At 37.2% G+C, this 7,160-nt stretch overlaps 1 non-coding gene across 1 annotated transcript; it reads left to right on the top strand.

Moving 5' to 3' along the window:
* Positions 1-1,028: 1,028 nt before the first annotated feature.
* On the top strand, positions 1,029-1,136 carry LOC112768158 (small nucleolar RNA R71). Its single transcript, XR_003185596.1, has one exon. It is a non-coding gene; the product is annotated as a small nucleolar RNA R71 (small nucleolar RNA).
* Positions 1,137-7,160: the final 6,024 nt, after the last annotated feature.

Genomic DNA, 7,160 nt, shown 5'->3' with positions numbered 1-7,160 from the left:
ATACCAAATAATTTGGCATTCGGCTTCATGATTGCAACAAGAAACTTGGCAGTTTGCTCTTCAGTAACATCCTCTTTCTCTTTAGAAGAGGAATACTCATCAGAGCTCATGAAGGGCATAAGGAGGTTCAATGGAATCTCTATGGTCTCTAGATGAACCTCAGAGTCCTTTGGTTCCTCAGAGGGAAGCTCCTTATTGGTCACTGGACGTCCCAGGAAGTCTTCCTCCTTGGGATTCACGTCCTCCTCTCCTTCTTTGGGTTCGGCCATGATGTTTATGTCAATGGCCTTGCACTCTCCTTTTGGATTCTCTTCTGTATTGCTTGGGAGAGTACTAGGAGGGATTTCAGTGATTCTTTTACTCAGCTGGCCCACTTGTGCTTCCAAATTTCTAATGGAAGATCTTGTTTTATTCATGAAACTCACAGTGGCCTTAGATAGATCAGAGACTAGAATTGCTAAGCTAGATGGATTCTGCTCAGAATTCTCTGTCTGTTGCTGAGTGGATGATGGAAAGGGTTTATTATTGTTAAACCTGTTTCTTCCACCATTATTAAAGCCTTGTTGCGGCTTTTGATCCTTCCATGAGAAATTTGGATGATTTCTCCATGATGAGTTATAGGTGTTTCCATAAGGTTCACCTAAGTAATTCACCTCTGCTATTGCAGGGTTATCAGGATCATAAGCTTCTTCTTCAGAAGATGCCTCTTGAGTACTGTTGGATGCAGCTTTCATTCCATTCAGACTCTGGGAAATCATATTGACTTGCTGAGTCAATATTTTGTTCTGAGCCAATATGGCATTCAGAGTATCAACTTCAAGAACTCCCTTCTTCATAGGCATCCCATTACTCACAGGATTCCTCTCAGAAATGTACATGAACTGGTTATTAGCAACCATGTCAATGAGTTCTTGAGCTTCTGCAGGTGTTTTCTTTAGGTGAATGGATCTACCTGCAGAAGTATCCAATGACATCTTTGATATCTTAGATAAACCATCATAGAAGATATCCAGGATGGTCCATTCTGAAAGCATGTCAGAAGGACACTTTTTGGTCAGCTGCTTGTATCTTTCCCAAGCTTCATAGAGGGATTCACCTTCTTTCTGTCTGAAGGTTTGAACATCCACTCTAAGCTTGCTCAGCTTTTGAGGAGGAAAGAACTTAGCTAAGAAAGCCGTGACCAGCTTATCCCAAGAGTTCAGGCTGTCTCTGGGTTGAGAGTCTAACCAGATTCTAGCTCTGTCTCTTACAGCAAATGGGAAAAGCATGAGCCTGTAGACTTCAGGATCTACTCCATTAGTCTTAACAGTATCACAGATCTGCAAGAATTCAGTTAAGAACTGAAAAGGATCTTCAGATGGAAGTCCATGAAACTTGCAGTTCTGCTGCATCAGAGAAACTAATTGAGGTTTCAGCTCAAAGTTGTTTGCTCCAATGGCAGGAATGGAGATGCTTCTTTCATGTAAATTGGAATTAGGTGCAGTAAAGTCACCAAGCATTCTCCTTGCATTATTATTATTTTCGGCCGCCATCTCCTCTTCCTGTTCGAAAGTTTCTGAAAGGTTATCTCTGGATTGTTGTATTTTAGCTTCTCTTAGTTTCCTTTTCAGAGTCCTTTTAGGTTCTGGATCTGCTTCCACAAGAATATTCTTGTCCTTGCTCCTGCTCATATGACAAAGAAGAGGGCACAGAAAAATAATAATAATAGGGATCCTTTTTACCACAGTATAGAGGTTCCCTTATTTGAGTAGAAGAAAAAAAAAAGAAATTCGAACACAGATAGAAGAGGGGGTTCGAATTTGATGAGTGATGTGAGGAAGAGATGTTAGTAGATGAACAAATAAATAGAATAAGATGAGAGAGAGAGAGAGGATTTTCGAAAATAATTTTTTTGAAAAAGAGTTAGTTGATTTTTGAAAATTGTTTTTGAAAAAGGGTAGTGATTTTCGAAAATTAAGATTTAAAATTGAATTAATTAGTTAATTAAAAAGAAATTTTGAAAAAGGGGGGAGATATTTTTGAAAATTAGAGAGAGAGAGTTAGTTAGGTAGTTTTGAAAAAGATAAGAAATAAGCAAAAAGTTAGTTAGTTAGTTGAAACAAATTTTGAAAAGATAAGAAGTTAGGAAGTTAGAAAAGATATTTTGAAATCAAATTTTTGGAAAAGGTGAGATAAGAGGATATTTTTGAAAAGATATGATAGAAATTAGTTTTTGAAAAAAAATATTTGATTTTTAAAAATACAATTAATGACTTGATTCACAAGAAATCACAAGATATGATTCTAAAACTTAAAGTTTGAATCTTTCTTAACAAGCAAGTAACAAACTTGAAATTTTTGAATCAAAACATTAATTGTTATTGTTATTTTCGAAAATTTGATATAAAAATAAGAAAAATATTTTTGAAAAATATTTTTGGAATTTTCGAAAATAACTAAGAAATTTGAAAAAGATTTGATTTTTGAAAAAGATTTTGAAAAAGATAAGATTTTCAAATTGAAAATTTGATTTGACTCATAAGAAACAACTTGATTTTAAAAATTTTTGAAAAAGTCAAATCTAATTTTCGAATTTATGAGAGAGAGAAAGGGAAAGATATTTTTTTTATTTTTGAATTTTTATGATGAGAGAGAAAAACAAGAAAAATGATGCAATGCATGAGAGTTATGGATCAAAACAATGAATGCATGCAAGAATGCTATGAATGTCAAGATAAACACCAAGAACACTATGAAGATCATGATGAACATCAAGAACATATTTTTGAAAAATTTTTAATGCAAAGAAAACATGCAAGACACCAAACTTAGAATTCTTTAATGCTTAGACATAAAGAATTCAAGAATGCATATGAAAAACAAGAAAAGACACAAAACATGCAAATACAGAGATCAAACAAGAAGACTTACTAAGAACAACTTGAAGATCATAAAGAACACTATGAATGCATGAATTTTCGAAAAATGCAAGATGCACATGCAATTGACACCAAACTTATAACATGACTCAAGACTCAAACAAGAAACAGAAAAATATTTTTGATTTTTATGATTTTCTAAATTTTTTTGTATTTTTTTTTTTTTGGATTTTTCGAAAATTAATTGAAAAAGGAAAATAAGGATTCCAAAATTTTTAATATGAATTCCAGGAATCTTGCATTCTTAGTCTAAAACTTCAGTCCAGGAATTAGACATGGCTCACTGGCCAGCCAAGCTTTCAATGAAAGCTCCGGTCCAAAACACTAGACATGGCCAATGGCCAGCCAAGCTTCAGCAAGATATCAGAATATACTGCTCATTACTTATCAAATATGTAACTTGCCTCTATGCTGATGGTTTGGAAGCCTCAGTCCAAAAGAATTTAGACATGGCTTTGCAGCCAGCCAGGCTTCACATGCTTCATGAAACACTAGAATTCATTCTTAAAAATTTTGAATAAAAATTTTTTTTCTTTTTTTTTTTCGAAAACAGGTGAAAAAATTTTGAAATATTTTTGAAAAACTTTTGACAAGAAAACAAAAAGAAAATTACCTAATCTGAGCAACAAGATGAACCGTCAGTTGTCCAAACTCGAACAATCCCCCGCAACGGCGCCAAAAACTTGGTGCGCAGAAATTGTGATTACACTTTGATTATGTAAAATTCATCGCTCTTTCTTTCCCTGGTAATGGCGCCAAAAATATGATGCCAATACCATGGTTCACAACTTCGCACAACTAACCAGCAAGTGCACTGGGTCGTCCAAGTAATACCTTACGTGAGTAAGGGTCGAATCCCACGGAGATTGTTGGTATGAAGCAAGCTATGGTCACCTTGTAAATCTCAGTCAGGCGGATATAAAATAGTAATGGAGTTTTCGAAAATAATTAATAAAATAGGGATAGAAATACTTATGTAAATCATTGGTGAGAATTTCAGATAAGCGAATAGAGATGCTTTCGTTCCTCTGAACCTCTGCTTTCCTGCTATCTTCATCCAATCAGTCTTACTCCTTTCCATGGCTGGCTTTATGTAATGTATCACCATTGTCAAGAGCTACTTTTGGTCTTCTCTTGGGAAAATGATCCAAATTCCCTGTCACGGCACAGCTAATCGTCTGGAGGCATCACCCTTGTCAATGGTTACATCCTATCCTCTCAGTGAAAGTGGTCAACGCACCCTGTCACGGCACGGCTATTCATCTATCGGTTCTCGATCATGCTGGAATAGGATTTACTATCCTTTTACGTCTGTCACTACGCCCAGCAATCGCGAGTTTGAAGCTCGTCACAGTCATTCAATCATTGAATCCTACTCGGAATACCACAGACAAGGTTTAGACTTTCCGGATTCTCTTGAATGCCGCCATCATTCTAGCTTATGCCACGAAGATCCCAATATCTCAGACTCGGTCCCCCGTATTGGTAATCTAAGAGATACTCGTTCAATCGAAGGTAGAGCGGAAATGGTTGTCAGGCACGCGTTCATAGGGAATGATGATGATTGTCACGTTCATCACATTCAGGTTGAAGTGCGAATGAATATCTTAGAAGTGAAATAAGATGAATTGAATAGAAAAACAGTAGTACTTTGCATTAATCTTTGAGGAACAGCAGAGCTCCACACCTTAATCTATGGAGTGTAGAAACTCTACCGTTGAAAATACATAAGTGAAAGGTCCAGGCATGGCCGAATGGCCAGCCCCCTAAAACGTGATCACAGGATCAGAATACAATCCAAAAGATCCAGGATGACTAATACAATAGTAAAAAGTCCTATTTATAATAAACTAGCTACTAGGGTTTACAGAAGTAAGTAATTGATGCATAAATCCACTTCCGAGACCCACTTGGTGTGTGCTTGGGCTGAGCTTTAACTTTCCACGTGCAGAGGCCATTTGTGGAGTTGAACGCCAAGTTTTGATCCATTTATGGCGTTCAACTCTGGTTTTTGATCCATTTCTGGCGCTGAACTCCAGAATTGGGCAGAGAGCTGGCGTTGAACGCCAGTTTGCGTCATCTAAACTTGAGAAAAGTATGGACTATTATACATTTCTGGAAAGCCCTGGATGTCTACTTTCCAACGCAATTAGAAGCGCGCCATTTCGAGTTCTGTAGCTCCAGAAAATTCACTTTGAGTGCAGGGAGGTCAGAATCCAACAGCATCAGCAGTCCTTCTTCAACCTCTGAATCTGATTTTTGCTCAAGTCCCTCAATTTCAGCTAGAAAATACCTGAAATCACAGAAAAACACACAAACTCCTAGTAAAGTCCAGAAATGTGAATTTAACATAAAAACTAATGAAAACATCCCTAAAAGTAACTAGATCCTACTAAAAACATACTAAAAACAATGCCAAAAAGCGTATAAATTATCTGCTCATCACTCACCTAACATACATACTTTGTAAAGCAAAGCTTCTTTACCTATTTTCCCACTTTTTCCCACTTTTGATGTTACATGCTCATGTTTCAATGTTTATTATTTTTTTATCCTATGTGCATTGCCTTATTTCACATTTTGGGGAATTCTTTTGTGTCCCCTTTATTCAAATACTAAAAAATAACACTTTTTTTTTAATGCACATGGTAATTCAATTATTTTGATTTCGCATGAGCATGCTTCCCAAAATTTTTATTTGAATTATTTTATTCTTTTCAACTTTTCTACCTTTTTATTTTTATCATCCATATTCCCAATAGGTTTCCCACATGTAAACCATACACAATTTCTATCTTAAGCTAACCAAGGATTCAACTTAGGATTTTTATTTTGTTTTTCTGCTTAAGGCTAGTAATGTGGTTTATAGAATAAAAGGGGATTTAAAGGCTCAAAGGGGCTAACAAGGGTGATGTAAAAGGTAAGCTATTTTGGGATAAGTGAGCTAAAAATCATACAATGGCCTCAATCACTCTCTTGGTATATAGTTATATTCTATAATCGGACATATAGATTAAAACAAAGTAAAGAACATCAGAATAAAAAAGAAGGGCGGAACACACAGGAATAAAATATTATGGTTTGAATGTAACCATACAATTAAGCTTAAAACTCACAGGCTGTGTGTTCTCTAGCTCAAAAATCATTTATCAGTTATGTATGTCATGCAGGTTTAGTTAAAAATTTCCATTATTCTCAATGTAAAACTTAAGGTGGCTTTAAAGTTCTAGTGTTTCTCCTTGATGAAATGTTGTTAATTAACTAACATGTAATGCTATATATACAGGTGTGTGGATTGTTTCTATTATGTTCAAGTCCCTAGTTTACTTCCTTTTTATATTTTTCAATTTAAACTAAGCTATCTTATGCTAAAAAAGGGTAAACTATACTAATTAATCCACAATTTCTATAACTAATAAGTTAGAATTGCAACTAAAACTAAATGGCTAAAATATGAACTAAAGTGCAACATAGAATAAATACATAAAAATAGCAATATATATAAGTACTGAGAAAATAAAAATAAAAATACAGAAAAGTAGCAAAATAAATAAAAAGAGTACGTAGTGGTTCACCAAAAAAAAGAACGCCAGAGATGGCGACCTCCCCACACTTAAAATGTAGCATCGTCCCTGATACTCACTCAAGCAGGGTGTGAAGGGGTGTCATCACTGGAAGGACGGGTAGCTGGAGTCTCTGTGGTGGTGGTCGGAGGAGCTGCCTGTGGCAGAGGAGGTGCTGACTGGATAGGGATCTCGGGGTCTACAGCCTGAATCTGATGCAGGGTCTCCTGCTGGTGTGCTGCCTGCTGGGTGCCTGCCTGCTCTGCCTCCTGCTGTGGATGAGTCGCAGGCTCGGGCGCATCTGCCTCCTCCTCAGATGCCTCGGATGGTGTGTCAGGCTCAGAGGGGATGTCGCCAGATCGTATCATCAGCTTCAGGTGCTCATAGCGTCGCTTGTTGCGACGCTCCATCTGGTCAAGCCGTCGAAACAGGCGGTGCACTAGGTGATAGATGGGCTCTGAGGCAGGTGGAGGTGCAGTGGTGGTAGCAGGGGTAGCTGTGGAAGAAGAGGGGCCGGAAGATAGTGTGGCTGTCTCAGCAGTAGCAGTGAGGAATGGAGATCTGTAGCCCAAAGCCAGAAAGTTCCTGCTGTGAGGGATAATCTTCTTGCATTCTGCAGCAGGTGGCTTTTCATCAGCATCCTCCCAGGGCACGTCAGCTCGACGGCCTAGCTGTGTAA

The sequence above is a fragment of the Arachis hypogaea genome, chromosome 17 (genome assembly GCF_003086295.3).
Source record: "Arachis hypogaea cultivar Tifrunner chromosome 17, arahy.Tifrunner.gnm2.J5K5, whole genome shotgun sequence".
Lineage (NCBI taxonomy): Eukaryota > Viridiplantae > Streptophyta > Magnoliopsida > Fabales > Fabaceae > Arachis > Arachis hypogaea.
The sequence above is the reverse complement of the archived record's forward strand: the minus strand, read 5'-3'. Positions and strand labels throughout refer to the sequence as shown.